Here is a 12,238-nt window from a genome sequence, read left to right as displayed (position 1 = left end):
ATGGCATGCATTAGCGATGCGCCCGATAATGGGAGGGTATGGCAGCGTTAACGGTCTGCGTTACATCGTGTTATCCCGCGGACTGCCATAACGCAGTGTGACCCCAACCTTAGGGCTAGGGCACACACAGCTTTTTCTGTCTGCGGATAAACACTGCAGTTTTGACAGCATTTTTCTACCGAGTTTTCACTATATCTGCATTAGTCTTTTTAATCGCTAGTGAAAATGATGGCAGCTTTTTTTTATATGAATAGTGATTTATCTAGTAACTTTCTAACACAATTCTCAATGCCAACAGTGGGCAACAATAAGGGGATGTAAACAATATGTAATATATCCCAACAATTAGCAATAATACAGTTATTCCCTTCATTATAAACAATTTTCAGTGCCCAAATTATCACTATAGAGGTGGGCCAGGTAAAAGTAATAAAAGCAACAGGTCATCTTCACTATATGTTGACTTATTATTTTGTAGATAAATGCAGCAATGGCTGCGAAACTAAATCCTTTTTCAGTCAAACATGTGAGATATTAGATAGCAGTAATCATTACCTGAAAGATACTGTCAAGTGATGAATGCCCAGGCATCCCCTCACCCCGATGCACGTTTCACCACCAGCTTCTTCCGGAAGTGCCCATTGTTGGCACTGAGATTTTGCAAGGAAGTGAGTTATCACACTACTGTATAGAAAAATATATATTTTCATTATTCAGTTTTTATTGGTTATTTGGGTCCCCATGATATCCTTCTAAAAACTCTACTTCTACATACTATACTTTAATTACTGCTCCTTTTTTTGCCCAGCATCCCCTATGGTATTACTGCTTTATATAACATGTGTTTTTTTTTTACCTTGTGTGTTTTTAATAGTTATCATTAATAAAATTTAAATGTTCATATTTGGCCTAAAAATGGCAACAAGAAGGCTGATACCAATTATTTGTTTCCTAGAATACTAAGAAGCACACAGCAATCCTGAAAACTTTATTCTTTGGCCTATAAATGGCCACAAGATTGCTGATGCCAATTATTTATTTCCCACACCACTAGAAACACAGACCAGTTTAGGAAAAATATCTATTTGGCCTAGAAATGGCAATAAAATGGCTGATGTCAATAATTTATTTTCAACTCTTTCTAGAAAACACACTGTGGTCCTAAAAAAATATTTATTTTCCATATAAATGGAAATGAGATGGCTAATGCCAATTATTTATTTCCCAGATTACTAGAAAATACACAGTGGCTTAAAAGTACAGTACTCCCAAAGGCGGAGGCTGCAGAGTACACACAGCAGCTTTTTGGCACAGTGTTTCCACAGGCACGGGAGGAGAGTACACACAGCGGCGTAAAGGCACAGTACTCTCACAGGCAGGGTTGCTGAGTACACACAGTGGCTTAAAGGAACAGTACACCCACAGGCGGAGGGTGCAGAGTACACAAAGTGGCTTAAAGGAATAGTACTCCCACAGGTGGTGGTGCAGGGTACACACAGCAGCTTAAAGGAACAGTACTCCCACAGGCGGGGGATGCAGCATACACACAGAGGCTTAAAGACACAGTACTCCCACAGGCAGGGGGTGCAGAGCATACACAGCAGTTTAAAGGCATAGTGCTCCCACAGAGTACACACAGTGGCCTTTAGTACAGGATCATTTATGTAAGGCTCTGCAGAATATAATAGAGCTATATAAGCAAAATATAATAATGATAATAACTCCCACAGGTAAAGTGAAGTACTGCAGGGATAGTGTATAAGGTGACATGTGATTGTGGTCTTGAGTACATAGGGAAGACAAAGAGGGAGTTCAGAAGGCGGATCTGTGAACATTTGAGAGATACAGTGAATCGTAGAGATACAGCAATAACGAATCATATTAATTCCGTACATCAGGGCGATTAAAAAAAAAAAGAGTTTCATGGGGATTGATAAGATTCTATATAAGCAAAACATAATAATGATAATAACTCCCACAGGTAAACTGAAGTACTGCAGGGATAGTGTATAAGGCGACATGTGATTGTGGTCTTGAGTACATAGGGAAGACAAAGAGGGAGTTCAGAAGGCGGATCTGTGAACATTTGAGAGATACAGTGAATCGTAGAGATACAGCAATAACGAATCATATTAATTCCGTACATCAGGGGGATTACAAAAAAAAAGAGTTTCATGGGGATTGATAAGATTCCTCCCCCTATCAGAGGGGGGAATTGGGATAAGCTTATCCTACAAAGAGAATGTAAGTGGATTTTTTGATTGAAAACCATTCACCCCACAGGTTTAAATGACCAAATATCATTTCCCCCTTTTCTTTAAGTTCTATAATTTTTATAGTGTTTATAGGAAAAAGAACCCCCCATCAATCTATGTTTGTTTGGACAAACTCCCCCCCTTTTTAAGTGGTGGCTATCTACTGGATCCTGTATAAAACCAAATCCCTGTATAGGGGTTTAAGGGTATCAGGACTACTCTGGAGGCTGCAATATAATTACGTGGTGTGTATACCGTTTTGGGGAGTTCTTTCCTAACAATTTTTAATCCCTTTCCTATATTTGTCCCCTTATTTGAAGTGATTCTTTTTCTTCACGTTGATAGTTCTTGGTAGGAATTCCTCTTTATCTCAGATTCCATACAATATTTAGAAAAACCGCAGTAACATCTGTACACAGCTTGATGTGACCTGTTAAAAGGGTTAAACAGGGTGCTTCTATAATGGAGAAAGGAGATAGTGCTGTCTGTTGTAGTCTACAGGGCCTGGAACGGCATAGAAGATGACTAGATGGTTGTGGGTTAATTCTCCCTATCAATCTATGCTAACGCGCATGCGCAGAATGATTTGCAAACTGCGATGACGGTTCACAGGCCGGATGTTGAAGACAGAACAGAGTGAACGCGCATGCACAGTGTTTGTTTCTGCATTCTAGTACGGTTCACGGGCCAGATGTTGCCAGCGCTGCTAATCCAGGCCTCCTGTGATTACAGGAAGCACTGACGGTGACGCGCGGTATAAAGATGGGCAGGTGAGCAGCCTCCTTGAGGGTATTTTGGCGCATGATGACACGAACTGACACCTGAAAACTCCCCTCATGAACTTTAACATAATGAAATGCGTCAGGAGAAGGAAGCAGTGTATGAATGGAGGGACCCAGTGCTGTTGTTTAAATGGGTGAGATCCTTTCTTGATATATGCCATTTTCTTTTATGCAAACTTGAATGAGGGGGTGATGAATGAATAATGATGGTATGTTCCCATATTGGGAAATGAGATACATGACTCATATATCAATATTTGAACACCAGTTTGCTTTGTATGCTGCCTACTCTATTTATTAATATGCTGCTATATTGTCTATGGGACCTGTGAATGTGTATATGAAGTCACTGCAGGGTGGACCCTAATTGTTGTCCTTGAGAAATTAATTTTTCTTTATAACATAGACTATGCTAAGCATTTAAAAAGGAGAATGTCTCTAATGAATCAGCAATGAGGTGAATGCTTTTATAGCTACCAATGGCTTTTTCAGACAGTCCTGTGTAGGAGATAATTGTAAGGTATATCTCCAAGTACTGTCAATTTGAGTAAGCCCCCCTTTTTGGTGTCTGTAGAAATCGCATAGAAACTTATTTATGTACAAACTTTTGTCTGTCTGGTTTTTGTTCCACATGCACTTTTACTAGGAACCAATGGTTTCTTTTTAACCTAGTTTTGAATAAAGTATATTAGTTTTAATTTTGGATATAGTTTCGACTGGCTTGCTACATTTGATGAATTTTTTGGCTGGTACATCATACGCTATTTGAGGTGCAGAGTATACACAGCAGTTAAAAGGCATAGTACTCCCACAGCGTAAACACAGCGGCTTTAAGCACAGGATAATTTATGTAAGGCTCTGCAGAATATAATAGAGCTATACAAGCAAAACATAATAATGATAATAACTCCAACAGGTATGGGATTAAAGTACACACAGCGTCTTTTAGCACTGTACTCCCACAGATATGGGTTGGAGAGTACACACAGCGGCTTTTAGCACAGTGCCCCCACTCATATGGGTTGCAGGGCATGCAAGGCAGCATTTTGAAGAGTGAGCAGTCAGAATCAGTCCCTCACTTATGAGAGCAGAATGGTGGCAGCACTTGTGATCCAGCCTTTATACAGCCATGACATAGAGAAACTGCAGATTTGTAGCCTAAGGCTGGTCAACTCCTTTAATAGTTAGGTAATTTGTTTTATGTTCGCCATGACAGCAAATTTATCCACAATCTATATTAGTAATTGTGCAACTTAAAGTTTTTGACATCTGGAGGAGGTTCCTTCTGTTTGCCTATCAGCACAATGCGAATCAGTCTTGGGGTGCCAATCAGTTTACATGAAAGGTGCCTAACAAAGTTCTCTTGGCCTTAGTCCTAGTGCCTGAGTGGTAAATAAAAATTCATTATTTTTCTTTTAAGCACAGTATGTAAGAAGTCATTGAGGCTCAACTATTTGAAGGCAGTGAAGGGGTGGCATCAATTTACATAGACAGTGGCAGTAGTTTTAATGTAAAGTTTCCAAACTTGAAAACAGGTCTAGGAGGAAGATCTCTTATATGGGATATACCCAAATCTGTAACACTGGTTGAACTTGAATCCTTTCTCTCAAAACTCCTCCAAGTGCTGTTGCCGGACTCAATTCAATGACGGATAAGATACATGGAAGCACTGATCTCAAACTATTTATTCTTGTGTACATTTTGAAATATTTCTTCAGATAGTATAAAATATTGCATAAAAAAATAATTCTAAATAATTAAAGATGGTTCCTGTGTCGGAAAGAGGTACAATAATCAGGCAGTAAAAGTCAAATTTCAAACTATTGGCGAGTCTGCTGATTATTCTGATTAAATCAGGTTGATTTGATTTGCACACTGTACATACATTTGCCACAGACTGGAACAAATCTGGTTTGTGATATCTACATTGGAATTATGCAAAATTAATAGCAATTCTGTATATTGTCAGTTACCCAGCTAGCTTGTATTACAATATTTTCTATTCTTTAAGGTTATTATATCGATGGTAATTTATTTGACTTTGATATGTCTTTTATGTTGTGCGGAAGCTGAAGTGAAGCAGAAAGTCTCAGCTGTAATGAAGGTTGGCACCATCCGCTCACCATACACTTGCACCATCCTGTATGGTTTAATTGGCATTCAGCGTGTTGATAAATGAATTGGTTTAATGGGACAATATATTTGACATATGCAAGACTCTCCTGAGGAATACAATTCATTTTTGCATTTCACACGGATGCCGAAGCATATATTCACTTCCAACAGCTGTGCCAAAAGACATGAAGTGTGCCAGCATGCAACATGACTATCACACATAGTAAAATCTTATTGGATGCACTTCATTTTATTTCATACAAATCCCGAGGTGCAGTTTACAATCTGTCATCATGATCTTTATTTTGCAGAATTTTAGTTATGCTTATAATATTATAATTCCTATCACTTTGTATATTTCAATGTTTTACATATTTTTTTAGTAAATATTAAAATTAGAAAGTAACCATGTTTAATGCAAGCTTGGAATCTTCATTAAAAGACTGTTCCAAGAATTGCATTATTTTGAACAAAACACAATAAGTGAATATTTATTATAAATGTTCAGACTAAGCCCAACATAATGATTTTTCCATGTACCTTTGTGTCTCTTTTTTTTTATCTCTATCTGCCCTTCTGTGCAACCAGATTATCATAGCTGATTGGGTGATCCTATTGTTATCTAAGCAGCAGGAAACAAACAGCTTAACCAATCTCAGCCCCTGTGTAAAGCCCCCTCTTACAGTTTGTCACTCATCTCAGCCCCAACCTGTTCTATATCAAACTATATTTGCCCCTCTATGCAGAACCCAATCTTACACTATGGTTCTGCTTTCAGTCCCCTGTATACAGCCCCATTCTGCAGTATATTTCAACTCTCAGCCCTCTATATACAGCTTGACACTGGCGTACACCGCTGTTCTTAGTTACCAGCACAGAGGCATTGCTGTTTATTGGTATGAGTTCTGCAATGTACTGAAGGAGACCTATGCCCCGTTCTATGTCATCATCCCTCACAACAGAAAATACATTCAAGACACGTTTCAGATCACAACAATGCTGGTAGAATGCAGCTGTGAACGTCTGCACTGCGCGTGATTGACCATGAGTTGGAACCACTCCAGGACAGCTTCAATGGCAGCTGAAGGGTAATTATAGTCAGCAGGGTCATCCTTAAAGGGAACCTGTCACCCCCCCAGGCGTTTTTAAGTAAAAGAGCCACCTTGTGCAGCACTAATGCTGCATTCTGTAAAGGTGGCTCTTTTACTTAGCGTCCCTTCCACCACAGAAATAATCGTTTTTAAAATTGTTCAAAAATACCTGAAATTTGACAGGGGGGCAGGTCTTTCCCCCTCTGACAGATGCCTCACATCCATCAGTCATTTCTTTCTTCAGTATTTGGCGCCGCCTCCTCAGTTTTCTTTTGAAATGCTGGCGCCTGCGCTGTAGTATAGTTTCGTGGGCATGCGCAGTTAGTGCTGCCTGACGTGTCCATGTTCTCAGATCAATCCCGGCCTTCATATCGCGTGGCCAGTGATCCCGCCCCGCTGTCGCTTATGATTTATTGACACTGCGGGGCTGAGAATCTTGGGCATGAGAGCCACAGAGAACTACTGCACATGCCCAAGATTCCCAGCCCTGCAGTGTGAATATATCATAAGCGACTGCGGGGCGGGATCTCTGGTCGCGCGATATGAAGGCCGGAATGTGATCTGAGAAGCATGGGCACATCGGGCAGCACTAACTGCGCATGCCCACAAAACTATAGTACAGCGCTGACGCCAGCATTTCAAAAGAACACTGAGGAGGCGGCGCCAAATACTGAAGAAATGACTGATGGATGCGAGGCGTCTGTCAGAGGGAGAAAGCCCTGCTCCCCTGTCAAAATTCAGGTATTTTTTAACAACTTTAAAAATGATTATTTCTGCGGTGGAAGGGACGCTAAGTAAAAGAACCACCTTGACAGAATGCAGCATTAGTGCTGCACAAGGTGGCTCTTTTACTTAAAAATGCCTGGGGCGGGTGACAGGTTCCCTTTTAAGGGTGTGATATGTGGAAAATTGGTCAGATTTAAAATTAGTTAAGTTGGCAGAAATAAAAAAAATATATAGGTGTAAATTATTATAGGACAACATTGCGATCTTGTGATATTGGGAATAACCTTTTAATTGGTTATGGATAATTTTTAAATCATATGGATTTAAGATAAAGGAAAATGGTAATAGAGGCAAGACTTAAAGTAAGAAATACAAGGACTTCTTTACCTTCTGCTAAATATAATAAAATACATTTACTAATATTGTTTTATATTAACATTTTTTTCCTATATTTAATAAGAAAAATAATGATTTTGGATTAAGTTCTATTTAAATGCACTCACTGCATAGACATAGTGATAAATGGTAACATAATAGCTTTTATCCACCACTAATTGGAGCTAAAAGGGGTTATCTGGGTATGTAAAATTGATTACCTATCCTTTGGATGTCATTAATATCACGTTAGTGAAGGTATGACACACCCACTGATCAACTGTTACTACGTTCAACTGCAAAGAAATGCAAAAGCGCAATAGGGTCTTATCCACATTAAACGTTTGACAATTTACAACAAACTGAGAAGTCCATTTTTTTCTATTAGTCCCTGTAAAAATTAAAAACTTGGGGCTAAAACAGCATTTTAGTGGCAAAAATGTAATTATTCTTTCTTAATCGACCAAAGGAATAAAATTCTTTGAGGCACATATGGTGTCAATATAATCACTGCACATTTAGATGAATTTATTGGGGGTGTAATTTGTAAAATGAGGTCACATATGGGGGGTTCTGCTTTTCTGGCACCTCAGTGGCTCTGCAAATGTGACATGGCACCCTCAAACCATTCCATCAAAATCTGGACTTCAATATGGCGCTTCTTCCCTTTTGAGCTTTTCACTGTGCCTCAAAAGTAGTTTTCACCACAAAATTGGAATCCATTATCTTCTGCTATTCTTGAGAAAACTTTAAAAAATGGGGTGAAAACAACATTTTTGTGGGAATTATTATTTTTTCTTTTCATTTTTACAGATCAACTTTGTAAAATTCTGTGAAGCACCTGAGAGGTTCAAGGTGCTCACCACAAATCTAGATAAATTCCTTGATGGGTCTAGTTTCCAAAATGGGGTCACTTGTGGGGGTTTTCACTGTTTAGGCACATCAGGGGCTCTCCAAATGTGACATGACACCCGCAGACCATTCCATGAAAGTCTGAGTTCCAAAATGTCACTTCTTCCTTTTTGAGCCAAGCGCCCAAATAGAAGTTTTCCTACACATATGGGGTATTTGCGTACTCAGGAGTGATAACGCAACAAATTTTGTGTTTCATTTTCTCCTGTTACCCTTGTGAAAAAATTAAAAAAATTCTGGCTAAAAGAACATTTTTGTTTGAAAAAGTAGATTTTTTTATTTTCACAGCTCAATTGTGAAGCACCTGAGGGTTCAAGGTGCTCACCACACATTTAGATACATTCAGTGAGGATTTTAGTTTCTAAAATGGGGCCACTTGTGGGGGGTTTACACTGTTTAAGCACATCAGGGGCTCTCCAAATGCAACATTGCGTTTGCTCTCCATTTCAGCCAATTTTGAGTTAAAAAAGTGAAATGGTGCTCCTTTCATTCTGAGCCCTGCTGTGCGTCCAAACAGTAGTTTTCTCCCACATATGGGGTATCAGCTTGCTCATGGGAAATTTCACAACAAATTATGTGGTCTATTTTCTCCTGTTACCATTGTGAAAATAAAAAAATTGGGTCTAAAGTAAAATTTTTGTGAAAAAAAAGTTAAATGTTCATTTTTTCCTTCCACATTGCAAAAATTAATGTGAAGCACCTGAAGGGTTAAACTTCTTGAATGTGGGTTTTCAGCACCTTGATGGGTGCAGTTTTTAAAATAGGGTCATTTTTGTGTATTTTCTGACATAAAGTCACTTCAAATGTGAGATGGTCCCTAAAAAAATGGTTTTGTAAATTTTGTTGGAAAAACGAGAATTCGCTGTTTTAACCCTTCTAACATAAAAAAATGTGTTTTAAAAATGGTGTTGATGTGAAGCAGACATGTGGGAAATGTTATTTATTAACTATTTTGTGCAACTTATTTCTTTGATTTAAGAACATAGGAATTAGTGGTTTGAAAATTGCAAAATTTTCTAAATTTTTGCCAAGCTTCCATTTTTTGTTCACAAATAAACGCAAGTCATATTGAAGCAATTTTACCGCAGTCATGAAGTGCCATATGTCAGGAGAAAACATTCTTAGAATCAGTGGGATCCATTGAAGCGTTCCAGAGTTATTGCCACATAAATTGACACTGGTCAGAATTGTAAAGTTTGACCTGGTCAGGAAGGTGAAAACAGGCTTGGGGGGAAGGGGGTTAAACCTCTTTACTCTGGCATGCCAGACATGTCACTTTCCACAAGGAGAAATATTACCCCTTAGATCTCTTTCTCCAATGGAGCATTGCCTGAAAGACTCCATACTCAGCTGGTCTCTATATGCACTTTCCTTTCATTTGATCTATACGTGTCTATAAAATGTTAGTATTAGAATATTAATTTGAAATATATGATTCCATATTTTTGTAGCACAAAATAGTAATATATATACAATTCTTGAAACAAAATGTTATATCTATACCTTTTAAAACATAGCAAATATCTGCTATTATTGATGGCATCCTTTGCTTTAAAGGCAATGAGTGGCTCCTTGATGTATCTCAGAGATCTTCTTGGTTATGTCAGAGGTCACCTTATTGCGCTGTCAGGATGTCAGTCTAACCAGACTCTTTCTTTTCTTCTGAAGACTGCAAAAGCATTTTTTAAATTTAATTGTGACATGTGTCATCTGTCAGCTAAGGTCAGGAAAAGGACCTTAAAGTACAAAGAGAAGCTTAGAAAAGACATGTCCTTATAATGACACCATCACAGACGCTTCTGTTTTCTGGTGAGTCTCTTATTCAATGACAAGATGTGACCAGCGCTGTTATTCTTTCTTCATAACAAAACTAGCTCTGAACCCGTTCAATGCCCGGGTGGCGAGCATTTTTATTGGTATATGGTCTCCCATCCTGGTATGTGCTGCCCCCCTCTTATCCTGTGATGCATGACACCCCTCATCTCTATTCTGGTATATATGGTCTCCCTCATCCCTATAATGGTATATATGGCCCCCTCATGCCTATCGTGGTATGCATGGTACCCCCTCATTCCTATCCTGGTATGCATGGTCCCCTCACCCCCCCTATCTTGGTATGCATGGTCCCCTCACACCCCAATCCTGGTATGCATGCTACCCCTCACCCCCCAATCCTGGTATGCATGGTCCTCTCACCCCCCAATCCTGGTATGCATGGTCCCCTCACCCCCCCTTTTCGTGGTATGTATGGTTCCCTCACCCCCCTTTCATGGTATGAATGGTCCCCTCACCCCCCCTTTCGTGGTATGCATGGTCCCCTGACCCCCCTTTCCTGGTATGCATGGTCCCCTCACCCCCTTTCCTGGTATGCATGGTCCTCTCACCCTCCTTTCATGGTATGCATGGTCCCCTCACCCCCTATCCTGGTATGCGTGGTCCCCTCACTCCCCTTTCGTGGTATGCGTGGTCCCCTCACCCCCCTATCCTGGTATGCGTGGTCCCCTCACTCCCCTTTTGTGGTATACGTGGTCCCCTCACCCCCCTATCCTAGTATGCGTGGTCCCCTCACTCCCTTTTGTGGTATACGTGGTCCCCTCACCCCCCTATCCTGGTATGCATGGTCCCATCACCCTACTTTCCTGTTATGCATGGTCCCCTCACCCTCCTTTTGAGGTATGCATGGTACCCTCACCCCCTGTCGTGGTATGTGTGGTCCCCTCACTCCCTTTCATGGTATGCGTGGTCCCCTCACCCCCCCTTTCGTGTATGCATGGTCCTCTCACCCCCCCTATCCTGGTATGCTTGGTCCCCTCACCCCCCTTTCTTGGTATGCTTGGTCCCCTCACCCCCCTATCCTGGTATGCATGGTCCCTTCACCCCCCTATCCTGGTATGCGTGGTCCCCTCACCCCCATGTCGTGGTATGCGTGGTCCCCTCACCCCTTTTCATGGTATGCGTGGTCCCCTCACCCCCCTTTCATGGTATGCGTGGTCCTCTCACCCCCCTATCCTGGTATGTTTGGTCCCCTCACCCCCCTTTCCTGGTATGCATGGTCCCCTCACCCCCTATCCTGGTATGCGTGGTCCCCTCACTCCCCTTTTGTGGTACATGTGGTCCCCTCACCCCCCTTTCGTGGTATGTGTGGTCCCCTCACCCTCCTTTCGTGGTATGTGTGGTCCCCTCACCCCCCTTTTGTGGTATGCGTGGTCCCCTCACTCCCCTTTCATGGTATGCATGGTCCCCTCACCCCCTATCCTGGTATGCGTGGTCCCCTCACTCCCCTTTTGTGGTACATGTGGTCCCCTCACCCCCCTTTCGTGGTATGTGTGGTCCCCTCACCCTCCTTTCGTGGTATGCATCATCCCCTCACCCCCTATCCTGGTAAACATGGTCCCCTCACTCCCCTTTCATGGTATGCGTGGTCCCCTCACCCCCCTATCCTAGTATGCATGGTCCCCTCACCCCCCCTTTCGTGGTATACATGGTCACCTCACCCTCCTTTCGTGGTATGTGTGGTCCCCTCACCCTCCTTTTCGTGGTATGTGTGGTCCCCTCACCCCCCTTTCGTGGTATGCGTGGTCCCCTCACTCCCCTTTCGTGGTATGCATGGTCCCCTCACTCCCCTTTCGTGGTATGCATGGTCCCCTCACCCTCCTTTTGAGGTATGCATGGTACCCTCACCCCCTGTCGTGGTATGTGTGGTCCCCTCACTCCCTTTCATGGTATGCGTGGTCCCCTCACCCCCCCTTTCGTGTATGCATGGTCCTCTCACCCCCCCTATCCTGGTATGCTTGGTCCCCTCACCCCCCTTTCTTGGTATGCTTGGTCCCTTCACCCCCCTATCCTGGTATGCGTGGTCCCCTCACCCCATGTCGTGGTATGCGTGGTCCCCTCACCCCTTTTCATGGTATGCGTGGTCCCCTCACCCCCCTTTCATGGTATGCGTGGTCCTCTCACCCCCCTATCCTGGTATGTTTGGTCC

This window comes from Dendrobates tinctorius, unplaced genomic scaffold (genome assembly GCF_039654945.1).
Source record: "Dendrobates tinctorius isolate UK_male_01 unplaced genomic scaffold, ASM3965494v1 ptg000056l, whole genome shotgun sequence".
Lineage (NCBI taxonomy): Eukaryota > Metazoa > Chordata > Amphibia > Anura > Dendrobatidae > Dendrobates > Dendrobates tinctorius.
The sequence above is the reverse complement of the archived record's forward strand: the minus strand, read 5'-3'. Positions refer to the sequence as shown.